This window comes from Sorex araneus, chromosome 5 (assembly GCF_027595985.1).
Source record: "Sorex araneus isolate mSorAra2 chromosome 5, mSorAra2.pri, whole genome shotgun sequence".
Classification (NCBI taxonomy): domain Eukaryota; kingdom Metazoa; phylum Chordata; class Mammalia; order Eulipotyphla; family Soricidae; genus Sorex; species Sorex araneus.
In genome coordinates this window covers 78,593,030-78,607,133 of record NC_073306.1, presented here as the reverse complement: position 1 = coordinate 78,607,133, position 14,104 = coordinate 78,593,030, and the positions used below count along the sequence as shown (strand labels likewise).

The 14,104-nt window shown below is 47.5% G+C and overlaps 1 protein-coding gene across 5 annotated transcripts in view; it reads right to left on the bottom strand.

Moving 5' to 3' along the window:
- The window catches only part of LRRC8D (leucine rich repeat containing 8 VRAC subunit D), a 126,236-nt gene extending 114,281 nt beyond the window's left edge, over positions 1–11,955 (bottom strand). For 3 of the 5 annotated variants that reach the window (XM_055138931.1, XM_055138930.1, XM_055138934.1), the window contains exon 1: positions 11,634–11,955. The gene's annotated coding sequence lies outside the window, so the exon portion shown is untranslated. Of the gene's footprint in view, positions 1–10,776; positions 10,892–11,211; positions 11,612–11,633 lie in introns of those variants that run through there. The other 2 variants (XM_055138933.1, XM_055138932.1) reach the window with 2 other exon arrangements.
- Positions 11,956–14,104: the final 2,149 nt, after the last annotated feature.

Sequence of the window (14,104 nt, the reverse complement as noted above, 5' to 3'; positions counted from 1 at the left end):
TGTTCTGTAGTCCATCTCCCGCATGCACACACACACACACACACACACACACACACACACACACACATTCTATTTTAATATGCGTTTATATACATAGATATTCTACTTTAGGTCATGAGCCCTGTCCTTTTTCAATCTTTGGGCCACACCCAAGTGGTATTCAGGGGTTTTTCCCAATAATGCTCAGAAAAACCATACAGTGCTGGGGATGGAAACTGGACCCCCTTCAGAACACCTCCAGCCTAAACTCTTAGCCTAAAGATTCTAAACTCTTTCTAAATATTTACTGGGACACAATTTTTCATTTGTCTTGCAAGGATTTATCTTCCCCTCCTTATCCTCCCTACTACCCCCAATCAGTTTTAAGATATAACTAGACCATGCCCTTCCATTCTGGGTAGATTGGTCTCTTTCTTACCCTCAACTGTGTGGTCCCCTCCTTGCAGGGTTTTTCCTGGCCTACCTGCTCCTAGCCCGTTACCTGTACCTTGTCGTCAAGGCTTCAATTTCAATCTTCCAGTTATTTCTCCTGGAATTCACTGCTCCTCTGGCAGAACAGCCCTTTCAAATGCATCCACTCCAGGGAGAACATAAGCAAATTTAAATGGTAGAAAACTGTTGCCAGTGTATGGGAGTTTGGGTGTATTCTGCTTCAGTGGAGGAAAGAGTTTCTCAGAGGGGCAGGAAAGGCACAAAACAATTACATTAAGTTTTGATTTGCTTCAACTTACATTGATTTTCAAAAGTATATTTCAGGGTCGAAGAGATAGTACAGGGATCAAGCACTTCCTTTGCACATGGCTGACCACGGTTTGAGCCCTGACGCTCGCATACGGCTCCTGAGACTCACCAAGAGAGATCCCTGCCCACAGATCCAAGAGAAAGTCCCAAGCACCACTGGATGTCCCCACTCCCCTAAAAGAAATAGTCTGCTTTTATTCAAAGTCAATGCTTCCATTTTTCTGGCCATTAACAATCTATCTCAAAGGGCCTATCTCAAAGGCTGTATCCAGCTCACAAAGCTATTTTGTTTAGTCTGCAGGAAGTTCTTATTTAAAATGTTGAGTTTGCCAATCTTAAAATCAGAAGATTTTTACATAATAATCCAGATTTCTGGCTTACAGTGAAAAAATCTGAAGATCTGGCAAGCCTGGCCCACATTCCCATATGGCAGCAATTGGAAGCTGAACAGATCTGCTGAACAGACCCCCTCAGACACAACCCACAGTTTCTAGTAGAGCTCAGGTCCAGCTCCATTCCCTCCTGATGACCCTACCCTGATGGCAGTGCCAGATGCTACAGATCATCTCATGGGGGGTCCACATGGAGCAGTGAGTGACATCTGCCTGAGATACCCCCTCCCCCCCCAACAAGGCTGGAGACAGGATCCAACCTTACCTCTCTCTTTTTCTCTGGTTGTGGTACAAAATACAGATGTAGTGATAAAGTTTCTGCATGGTACAGAAATTTTCCAGGCACAAATAATTTATGTGAGAAGAAAACTTAGTGAAAGAAAAAATGGTTCAGGGGCTGGAGCAGTAGTAAAGCGGGTAAGGCACTTGCCTCGCACATGGCTGTCTGGGGTTGGATTGATCCCCAGCATCCCATATGATCCCCAAGCCCACCAGGAGTTATTCATAACCACTCCAGCCTGGAGTATCCCCCTAGCAGAGTATCCCCTACAAGTGTAGCCCCAAAACAAACAAACACAAAGTCCAGAATAGAAAGGTATTGGGAGAAAAATAGTCTGTGTATAGGATGCGGGTACGGCATATTATTTTTATAAGCCAAGTAATACTGCAGAACACTTCCCACTTCCCAATTTATTCCTCGGTATATGTTAATATAAAAAATAAAAATGCTAAAGTCAAAACATAATGAATTCACTCTACTGAGGTGGGTATACTTGAGTACAATACATCTATAAATTAAACAAACTATAAATATGTGCTATAGACATATGGGCAAAAATTCCTTCTCCACACAGGGGGCATGGTGATTATGATTTTAATTGCTTCTGACTTTGTTGGCATTGTATGCATTTGGTAAACACAACACTTCATCAAATACTGGCTCTATCTTCACATCATGTATGTATTAGTGTAGTTAGCACATGTCAGATCTATCTAATTAAGATGAGGGTGCTTAATGTGTGCTATTTTAAGTGGAATTCTATCACCAGTATTGCTGGTAAAAGAGAATAGGTCTGGGAGATAGAGCAGAGGTTAAGACACTTGCCTATGCAGCTCCCTGACCAACACCAGGAGTGATCCCTAAGCACAGAGCAGGAGAAAGCCCTGTGAACAGCTTGGTGTGGCCCAAAACAAAAGAAAGAAAAATAGAGAGAGAGGAAAGAATAGAATAGGGCTAGAGAATTATCACTCAATGAAGTGATTTTATGAAATGAAATCACCCTCTCAATTCTAGGATAAATATTCTCTCAGGTGGTTGATATTTTCAAGAACTGCTGTGTGCTAAGAACTATGCTTGCAAGTCTGGGGGTCAAATCCAGGCCAACTTTTCCCTGCACAGCTCTACTCTTCCTTTCAGATCTGATCCATAAATGAGGGGCACAGACCAGACAAGTCTGAAAGGTACCTCCACAACTCGAAATTTAATTTTTGTTTTCAGCTTTTGCTTGTTAAGGAAACATTCATGAGGATTATAAAACACAAAAAAAACTGAAGCAGAGAAATGAGAAGAGTATACACCAGATCAGAGTCTGAAATAAACATGAGTTTGGAATTCTACCTCTACCATTTCTGAGATTTATTTCCTTCTTTTGCAAGTCACATAGTCATTAAACCTCAACCACCTCATCTGTAAAGTGGGAATAAGTCTGCCTCTACTCAGGATAGAAGACTGCCTAAGAAAGCAAGCCAATTCCAGGACATAGTCAGCAGCTGGAAATCATTTTCTTCTACCAACAGCCATTCGGTTATTCAGAACATCATTTTCAGGCTGCACACTATAGGCAGATGGGCCATGGGCAGCCGATGAGAAGCACACGGGTGTGTCCTATCAGGTACCAGAGCCAGATGCCATGATTTTGTGAATCTTGCCTGTCCCATGGGTCAGAGGATCCCACCTCTGGAACCTTAGACCACTAGTAAATAGTAACCACATAGCAATTATTATTACAAACTTTAAAAAATAATAGATTGCATCATTGCTTTCTAAGTAAAGGAGGCAAAACCTACTACATCTGGCAAACTTCTTTATAATGCTTATTTGGTGGGATGCCACTGCAAACATCATGGGAATTATTTTCCCCAAAATTTTCATTTTCAGACTTTTCTGTTTGGGGACTATATCCATGAGGCTCAGAGGCAAGTCCCAGGGATAGGGAACCCTCAAATTTCAGGATGGAGTAGAGTACAATGAGTGAAAATAATTTAACACAGGGTATTTTACACCCGGGTAACAAATCCATCCAGTCACCATCCAGTCATCCAGGTCTGGAGAGTGTTCTGGTGGGCACCCTACAGAAAAGTCCTCAGCTCGCACACCCTTTCTCCCTACTTGGTATCTCCACTGCCTTGCTGGTGACCTGCTAATCTAAGCTTCAGCACAGGGGGTTATGCCAATGAAACATCCATGGCAATATTCCTTCCTAACTACAACCAGCAAGCGAGGAAGAAAATAATTTATTTTAGGAAATGCTTGTGACGGAACTGATCTTCAGTACTTGTGAGTCTTGCCCAATAGTCCGTATAAAGAGGAAGACAGCAATAGAGTGAAAATCTCAGCGCAGTGGTCGTTTCCAGACATTTGATTCCATCGACAAGTGAAATGTCAAAAGGAAAACTTACAAAATTGCCAGGTTTTAAGTGGGCAAGAAACGGCATCAAAAGGCAATCATCAGCCTTTCATAAAATGGAAAATGTAAACCCTTCAAAGTAGGAAGGACAACTCCATTGTTTTGATTTTTATATAACACTGTTTCAAGTGAATCAACTTCATACTCAAAACAAAAAAGCTGCTGCATTTCTTCCCCTGATTCATCAGAGGCTGGTGCGAAGTTCACAGGGACCCACTCTGGAAACACTGGCAACCTGTAAATAACTGGTGAGTCCTCGCCTGCCACCTGGATGTAGGGCCTTGTCGGAACATCAAAAGCCACATTTGAGGTCTCCATCATCTGGGTCATCACCTTCCAGAGCTACTTAAGTCCTTACAGCTCCTTGTTTATCTTAATAACCAATCATTGGCCCTCAATCAATATGTGTCACAGCCCTTTTGTTTTTAATCACACCTATCAGTGCTCAAGGACTGCTTTTAACTCTGTGCTTACGAGCTGAGTCTCTGAGGACCACAGTGATAGGGAATACACAATGTAGAATGTTTGCCCCACGTCTGGTTTACCCTGGTATCAGGAGTCCATGGCATCACATATAATCCCCCAAACACCACTAGGGGTAATTCCTGAGTGCCAAGCCAGGAGTAACCCCTGAGCATCACTAGGTGTCACTCCCACTCCCACTGCCAGCAAGAAAGGGTGAGTGCTCAAGAGTTTCATCTCTGTGTTCCAAGGACAGAATTTGGATCCACTATATGCAAAGCATGTGCTCAACCCACTGGAACCATCTTTCTGGCCCTTGTACTCCTCAAATTAGACTTTTTGAAGTGGTCTGCAAAGGGTATCCAGTTCATATCACAACTATATGACATGGTGGTTATCATCTTGGTTGCACAGCAGAATCCCTTTGGGGAAGAGAAGAGCTCTTCTCAAAATCAAACTCCTTTCTCAGAAATCCTAAACTGAACAGTATGAGAAAGGTTATAGGTTCCTATAACTGTAAAATATTGCCCAGACTGATTCTGATCCCAGCTAAAGAGAAGAAAAACTTATACTATATATTATCACTTTTTTGGTATACAACCTGAATGCATGTCTTATAAAGGTCACACTAGATCTCTCATCCATTCATTTCTCCAGGTTTGGATAAGTAGGTCTGAAAAGTATTTGTGCGGCAGAGAGAAACCCATGAAGAACAAGACAGTAGTGTGCCTGCCTTCACCACACAAAGGTTGACCCACAAAGACAAGAAAGCAGGAAACTGAAATATCACATTCAGGATTGCTGGAATTCAGTGCACAACACAGGATTCAACTTGTCCCTATCCTACAGGATTCACTGGCTCCAACAACTCCCATCTGTCTTTTTCTGGACATCAGAAATCCTAATTGTTTTTTTTTTTCCACCCAAAAAGAGACTGGTTAGACCCCTGTCCTCAAGGAGCTCCCATTCTCGCCAGAATTTCTACCCTTTCCAGGGACCATCACATGGTTGTGAGATGCAGTTTACCATCTCCTGCCCCTTTTCATCTGCAACAGCAAGTGAGAACAAAACCATCAAAGTATCTTCAAATTTCGGGGGTTTCCCACCACACCACCCTACGGCAGTTCCATCATTCCATGACCGACCGCCCACAAAGAAACTCATCTGCAAATCTTCTGATGACTAACATATCCTAGTATGGTTTCCATGGAGTAAATCCCCATTGGTTAGTTAGCTCATAATTCTGAAGAGCTTACTGTCATCTGTAAGCCTAGAAATTGCACTGTGTACTCCTTCTGTTGGATCAATTATGTAAAGAAGACCTGAGGGACCCTCCACTGACACACCTCAAAACAGGGAAGCCTTTAGCCTTAGCTTTTATTTGTGGTCGAATTTAAGGGAGATAAAATCTAATGCCCAGTTGGTCTTTCCACACACAGAAACGTCAACAACATCACCTCCCTGTGCTTCCATTCTCTCATTTATGAAATTCAAGAATTTATCCCTTCATCTAGAAATTTTTATCTTTTGTTCAAAATGATATTTTGTGCCCTTACTCTGGTGGCAACTTCAAATATAACACTTCTGAAAGTATAATAGGGCCAGAGGAACTTCTCATCATTTCCTCTTTTTATAAATCGTATACCTTCACAAAACATCCCTTCCTCTCAGAGGTATATCATTTTCCTCTAGAGGATACAGACTGGTTTTCCCTGTGGACCAGTACAGAAGTGAAAGCCAGACAACTGTATCACCAGGAGACACAACATACCAGCAAGAGAGTCATAACAAAGACGTTGTACATGTTAGCTAGAAGATCTGGAATTCTGTCTGAACACTTACACCCTATTGCAGGGCTACCACCCAAACCAAGTAATATTTAGATTTCAGCTTACTGGCTATGTCTAGAACACCTAGAGAACCTGGCACGAGGTTACTTAGGAATGCCAACCTGCCTACTTCGAAAGATGTCTCAGAATGACCATTTTCTAATTTCTTCTCACAAAATCTGGTAAGTATGAAATTATATCAATGACATGCTAAAGTCCAATTCTGGGAAAAAGGCTGGTTTCTAAGCCTCAATCCTCTCTCCTTCCCCAAAATTAAAACTGTCATTAATTAAGCATTTCAAGTATAATAGCAGAAAGAAAAGAAATAGAAAACATGCTTGGCCTGAATGGGAACCAAGTTCACATGTGGGTTTTGCCATTACCAGTCAGCATAGCTACCTCTTCACAAATTTCAAAAGCCAATTTGATCTGGCAAGCTTCAGACTCGCACAGAACATTAGAAATTCTCTTCCAGATGTCTAAACAGAATTACGAAGACCCCAGAGGATGGAGTGCAGATTTCAGAAGCTTGCAACAGACTCAAATAATTTTGAAAGGGCACCTCAGATGCAAACATTAGCAAGAGCTAAATGCAATAATGCGGCTTGGCGAGAAACACTGATTTCTCGGTGGCTCTCAAACTAAGGGCTAATCAAGTCCCAGAACTCCAACACTCAGCACCCCCAGCTCTCACTAGTAGTGCTGAACAATTAGGTCACATGTAATTTTATTATTATTTTGGTTTGAGGACTACACCCAGCAGTGTTCAGGAGTTACTTCTGGCTCTGAATTCCGGAATTACTCCTGATGGTCTCATGGGACCATATGGGTTGCCAGGGATCAAACCCAAGCAGGCCACATGCAAGGCAAATACCCTACTCACTATACTATGGCTCCAGCTTGGGCTGTATGTGATCTTAAAACACAAAACTACAAAGCTTGTGTCTAGATCATTCACCATTTCTTTCTCATATGTAAGAGGCAAAAACTCCAGATTTTAAAATTTCAGGTTTGTAGAATAAACTCGCCCTCCCTTCAAAAAAAATTAGGATAGCACTAAAGAGGAACAAAAATAAACAAAAACTTACTTCCTCTCAACTTCACCAAAAATAAAAAGCCAACAACAACAAAAAAACAGCTCAATGAATATAAGACACAGCAGCTCATATAATGAATATCTGGGAGTTTTAACTCTCCTTAAGCAATATGTGAGTCTATGTTGGTGATAGCTCTAAAAATAAAATAAATAAAAGACTGTTTTACGCTACACTGTTTTATACTCCCAGGGCCAGCTGTCCAACTACACTCTATGTGACCAGATCACATCTCAATGCCCATACTCAATTCCAGACTCCGTGACTTTCTTTGAGAGATACCAACACACTGAGAAGACATGAAGAAACCATGTCCCACACAGGACTTTGAAGAACTGGGACTGTTCTGCATTGAGAAAAGGTGAGTGGAGAGAGGGAGACAATGTGCTGGTTTTGTACATTCCTAGAGTTTCCCTGTGGCAGTGGATCATCCCACAGGAACGGAGTGAATGGGACAACTTTTCAGGGAGGCAGTCTTCAGTTCAAACAATAATCACACACACAGTGTAAAAACACAGAGGTGAGTCTTCATAAACGCAGAGAATCCCTGTCCCTGGGGGTGTTTAAACAAAGACAGATTAGCAAGCCTTTACTCAGGGTGTAGAGCATGCTTCACATGTATGAAACCCTGAGTTCAATCCCCAGCATCACACACACACACAAATGTTAGAGTAGGGCTGGAGCCATAGCACAGCGGGTAGGGTGTTTGCCTTGCATGTGACCGACCCGGGTTCGATTTGCAGCATCCCATATGGTCCCCCGAGCAGCGCCAGGAGTAATTTCTGAGTGCATGAGCCAGGAGTAACCCCTGAGCATCACCCAGAAAGCAAAAAACAAACAAACAAAAAAAAAAGAAAAAAAAGTTTGAGTAGGAACACCTTAAAATTCCACGCTGGAGTCTATGGCTTCTCCCACAGCCCACATTTACTGCCCTGTCCCTGCCTTCTCATGAGAACTGCCCCAGCTGTCAATCATTTCAAGTCTAAGCTCAGCAGAAGTCTTCTAGATTGGCTTCCCAACTTCCCCATCACCTCTCACACATCAAAATCCTTTTCCTTCAATGTCTCTTCCTCTATGGACCTCACGCCACAGGGGCCTACTGTAGAGAACAGGTTTGCCCAACATCACACTGTCGACACTGGACAGGAAAATACTTTGTTAGCCGGGGGCTAATCTGTGTAACGCAGAATGTTTCATAGGATCCGAGGTCTCTACCTTTTAGATGTCAGGAGACACTGCCCCACTTTGAGACCCCCCGGAAATGCGTCCAGATGTGGCTAAATTCCTGCAAGAAGACCATATCACTCCCTGGTGAGAGTCACACTTCTCGAGGCAAATAATTAACGCCACTGCCCATTGATTTAAATTTTCCAATAATGAGATCCTCCTTGCTTCCCTTCATCAATTATGTTCTGTGCTCTAGTCAGGCAAACGTATTTACCACTTTTGACGTATAAACACCTCTCAAAACTTCGCCCAGTGCTCTTTCTCCCTCCCATATATGCAATCCTTCCCCCTGCAGCCAAACACCCTGCCCATTCCAGTACGCCTTGCCCTCTGATGCAATTGTGAGTTTCTGCTCCTGTTTTCACATGTACAGGTCTATTTTCTTTCTTCTTCTTCTTCTTCCTTTTTTTTTTTTTTTTTTGCAGACCTTTTTCTCTCTTTGTTGTGGTGGCAATGACCAGAGGTCACACACAGTTGTGGTGGTGCACACATTCCGGCATGCCTGGGATTTGCATTCTTCTTCCTCTGTGGTGCTCACAATTCTGGCTGCAATGCTCACTGGCGGGGTCACATGCAGGCAGTGCTCTGGCATATGAATCAGTAACCGGGATTCAAGTCCTTCTCACTAACCCCAGGCGTTATAAGGCAAGCACTTTAGCCATAGAGCTAGGAGCTATCTCCAAGTCCCACAGGTACCTGTCTTACCTGTCTTCTAATAGTACAAGAATCCTCTCCTTCCTTGTTAAGGTGCCACAGCACCCACTCTGATTTCCTGTTTACTTACTGCTGCTACTCAATAAATATTGACCGTGTTTCTCAGAATGTCAAACACCAGCTCCAATTAGAACTCCGTGAGAGCCCATACCAACTACCATTTCAAGAACATCTGTGGTCACGAGTATAGTTCTGACAAAATCCAAACGTTTTTCCTGCTAGCATCAATGTCAACCTATGCTTCTGAGATTGAACCATGTCTCAAGTCCAAAATCTAGCTTCCCTGACTTAATTTTCTCAGCATAAGACCATGATAAGAGCGTTCAAAAGTTCTACAATGGGTGAAAAACACTAAACAACAAACCAAAGCAAAACCCACCTCTACACAATATAAAAATTAAGGAAAATACACCAAGTTTTGACCACGTTTTTAAATTCTGAAAAACATAGCAGGGAGAAAAAAATATGAACATGGCTCAATACTTGAACTGTTGCATCATACACATTCAACGTGGTAATGGCAAGAGACTGGGAAACAGGGTCACGTAAGGACCTTCCTCTCCAACCTTTGATTCTGTTAAAGTGTAATCAGCAAAACACACACCCTCCATGAAAATAAGACAAATCTAAGATAAAACGTTCAACTATGTAAGATTAAAGATTTGTCAATTTAGGATTTGTGTTTTTCCTCTTTAGGTCCATGGATTGCATGGGAGCTTTCCCCAAATAACAGAGAAACCAATCATGCTAAATCACCTTCCCCAGATCCTTAACCAGCCCGTTTTAATCTCAGGGGCTCTCCTTATTTTTCTCTTGCATTTTAACAAGCCACCGATGTTCAAGACAGTAGGGACGACTCTACCCCGACCTAGCTGCCAGTTGGTGTTTCTTAGTATTTCCCGATCCTAAGAATCAGTGCAGAATGAAGAGCCCATTTATCGGATACGGTGAGGAATTCTTCTTCCCCCAGGTCTGTAAGAAACAGAGGCGCCGGCAGCGTAAGCTGTGCAGGTGAAGGTCTGATCAGTGTCATTCTTGGCACTTGCCAGGGCCCCTGGGTTGTTCAGGGATAAACAACCCTCTATGATATAGCAGATGGGAATTCCCTGCCGCCCCAGACGCTTCCTAGGACCAGCTCAGAACACTGCGTAGGTGCTCAATAAACACTGCCTGGAGGGAAATTGTATGACTAAAGCTAAGCGAAGTTTCCAGAAGTCAACTCTGGTGATTTCTTTTATCTCTTTCAAAATATGTCGTCACTGCTTTCTTTGCCCAACAAGAAGTGCTTCTCAAACGTTGCGGGGTTGGGGGAGGAGAGGAAGGGAAGAAATGTGCAGAGATGTGTGTGCCTAAGGGGCTCAAGCTGTGCCCCACCATCTGCCAGGGCTCCCCAACACCAATTTCCCATCTCTGCCTACCACCTGTGTGTGCCCTCCCCCTCAGCTCTGCACTTTGTTTTCCCAAACCCTTCCTCCCACCTGGGCGAGCTCGCGTTCTCGCACGCGCGTGTAAACACATACACACACAGTGACACAGACACAGACAGACAGACAGACACACACACACACACACACACACACACACACACACACACACACACACCACCTTGCCCTCCCCATTTGGGACCTACCTCTCCTCCCCTCGACCTGTATGTAGCAGCTCTTCTTCACTGCAGCAGGCTTTTAAACCACCAAACAAACGCTTTTCTTTATCCTTACGGGATATCCGCCCCCCCACCCCCAGATAAAGGCCCCTACCACCCTCGGGCGAGTGTAGGTGAGGAATTCTCTCGGCGGTCACCCCCAATCCTTTTCCTTTCCAAGCCCCGGGCTAGAATGCAAGCACCAGTCCCGCTCCCAAGTGCCCACGCTGCAAACAAGCTAGAAGCGGATTATACCGGTACCCAACCCGGAGATGGCCCGCGGCAGGCTGGGTGCACCTGCGGGCCCCCAGCTCCCGCCCCCGAGCGCGAGGGGCGGGGCGAGGCCCTCCCTTCCCCGCCCAACCCAGCCGGCGCGGGAAGGCGGCGAGAGGGAGGCGTCGCCGCAGAAGTTAAAGGGCTCACCTTCGGGGCACCGGGCCCAGCCAGGCCAGATACCCAGCACCCACCTCCGCGAGGGCTCCGCGGGGCCGGTCCGCCCTCCCTTCCGATCGGGCGGGGAGCGTGGTGAAGCAGGGGGGCGGGGGGCGGGGGAAGAGGCCAAAGGCAAGGGGGAGCGCGCGGCGGCCCGCGGGAGCCGGAGGAGGGCAGCCTACAGCAGCTTGGGCCCCACTGTGCAGCCGGACGGTCGTCCAAGCCGGGCCAGTCCGAGGCCCGCGTCCCCCCTCGGCCCCCGGCCCGCCACTTTCCGGCTGCAGCCCCCCGCACGGGCGCGGGCGCGGCGGGACAGGATGCGAGCGGCCGGCGTGCGCGCACGCCTCCGGGGCGGCTCCCACCTGCTCGGGCCCCCGGCCGGGCCCCCCGCCCCCGGAGAGGCGCGCACCCACCTGCGGGGGTGCAGCCCGGGCGGCGGCAGCGGCTCGGCCGCCGAGCCACGGCTTAGGCGGCGACGCGAGGCGGCGGCATCCCCTGCGGCGGGCGGCGGCGGCTGCAGCGGGACGCGCCGGGGCGGCGGAGGCGCGCGGCGCCCTGGACCCTGCTCCCGAGGCCCCGCCCGCGGCTGCCCGCTCGAAGCGCGGCGGAGGAGCCGGGGCACCACGGGCGGCGGCAGCGGCAGCGGCAGCGGCGGCGGCGATGGGAGCAGCAGCAGCACATGACTCTGTAACGAGGGGGAATTAGACAAAGCGTAACATGGACTCCGGGCCCGAGCCGGCGCTGCAGCTCCGGGACCAACCGCAGCCGCCGAGCGCCGCCACTGGCTCGGCCGCAGCCAATGGGGCGGGCCGGGGCCTCATGTGATTGCGAGCACTTGCCTCGGGTCGCCCCGCCGCGCCCGCCGAGGGTCGCGGGGCTCTGGCTGGGGGCGACCCGGCGGGAAGGGGGCGGCGGAGGACCGCGGAGACGCCGGGGCAGGCGCGGGCGGGGCCGGCTCGGGTGGCGTCTCGGGACCCGGGACGCTGATCTGGCAAACGCCCACCCTCGGCGCGGTGCGGGGCACCGTCGGGAACCTTCGCCCTCCCCGCGCATCTTCTGGTGGTCCACCGGGCTGCTCCGGGGACGCGGGGAGAAACGCAGGGAGGGGGTGGTGGAAGGTAGATTGCGTAAAAGTCATCCGGGAGGCTCCCAGCGTCCGGGAGAAAGTGCCCGTGCCCCGGGCTTGGGGGAGGGGGGCGCGCACACAACTTTCTCTCGATAAGGTTCGCTGCCCGGCCTCGTCGTCGGCGCTTTCAAGACACGAAGAGTCGGGTTTTTGTTTCCTCCGAGTCGGTTCTGGGGAGCCCTGCCCCCTATTTGCCTCGAGTGGCTTGTCTCTGAAGCGGGCAGATGAAAGGTGTGCTCTGCCCAAAGGGGTCTCCCACCCCCCAAATAGGCCTCCTGATTTTTTGTGTTGTAACACCGACACCGACGTATCATTTGCAAGCTCTCCCCGGCGTGGGTGCGGAGACACGGGTTAAGTGATCAAGTCAGAAGGACTGTTTTGGGGGAGAGTTAACCAAACTGTGCTAGTACCTTCATCCTGCTTTTACAGAGTCCCTCGGTTTCCGAGAACCATGGGGAGTCTCATCTCTGAAATCTATCAGATCGGCAGCTAAACATTTCCATGAACACAAACTGTTACAGGAAAGGGATGGGCTCAGAGAGGGGCTTCAGAGATAAGGAGATGAGCTGGGACTGGACTGTCAGCAGGCCCTGGGGCACTGGAATGAAAGAAGGGCAGCCCAAGAGACTTGCTCTGCAAGCAACTGACTCCTCAGCACCATATTCAGTCCCCACAGCCCCAGAGCAATAAGCCCTGAGCACAGCAGGGTGTGGCCCCCAAACAAACTGGCAAACACACAATAAAGGCAGCTCAGGGAGGAGGGAAGGTGAGCTGAGGGGGGCCAGGGCGCACAGGCAGGGAGCTACCTGAGACTCTTCCGAGATGGCTTGAGATTGCAACTGCCCTTGCCTCTCTCCCTTCCCTCGCCTGCTGCTCACGCCAGCAGTCTGTCCTGTTTCACACATCCAGCCAAGACGGAAGAAGGAGATGTGTGGGCAGGGGTTGCCTGGCAAGTGATCTAATCACAGTGCCCGGTTTGCTGATCTGGGAGGTTGGAGCAGTTTTTTAATTGTTACCAACTAGTAGTGTTTTGTTTTGAATGAAAACACCCCAGCATCATTAATGTGGAATGTTTTGCTGCTGGTAAAAAAAAAAATAATAACAACAAAATACTCTGTTGTACTCTCATCCCATAAAAGAAAAAATTATTTCCTGGCTTTTAACTTGTTCTTTTAAAGGAGAGAAATGTGATTTCAAGACTTGAGATATGAAGAAAAGAATAATATGCATAAAGACAAATGTGGCACAGCCCGTAGGGCGTTTGCCTTGCACGCGGCCGACCTGGGTTCGATCCCCGGCATCCCATATGGTCCCCCAAGCACCGCCAGGAGTAATTCCTGAGTGCAGAGCCAGGAGTAACCCCTGAGCATCGCTGGGTGTGACCCAAAAAGCAAAAACAAAAACAAAAAAATTTCATTTGGGGCTGGAGAGATAGCACAGCGGGTAGGGTGTTTGCCTTGCACGCGGCCGACCCGGGTTCAAATCCCAGCATCCCATATGGTCCCCTGAGCACCACCAGGGGTAATTCCTGAGTGCAGAGCCAGGAGTAACCACTGTGCATCGCCAGGTGTGACCCAAAAAGCAAAAAAAAAAAAAAAAAAAAAAAAAAAAAAAAAAAGACAAATGTGGAAAATGTCATTCTCGTGTATAATAAACATGCTAATGGGACAAATCACTTTTAGAGAGAATGGCAGTTTTTAAATAAAATGAACAGCTGTTGGACCTGAGAGAGGAGACAGGGGTTAAGGCATTTGCTTT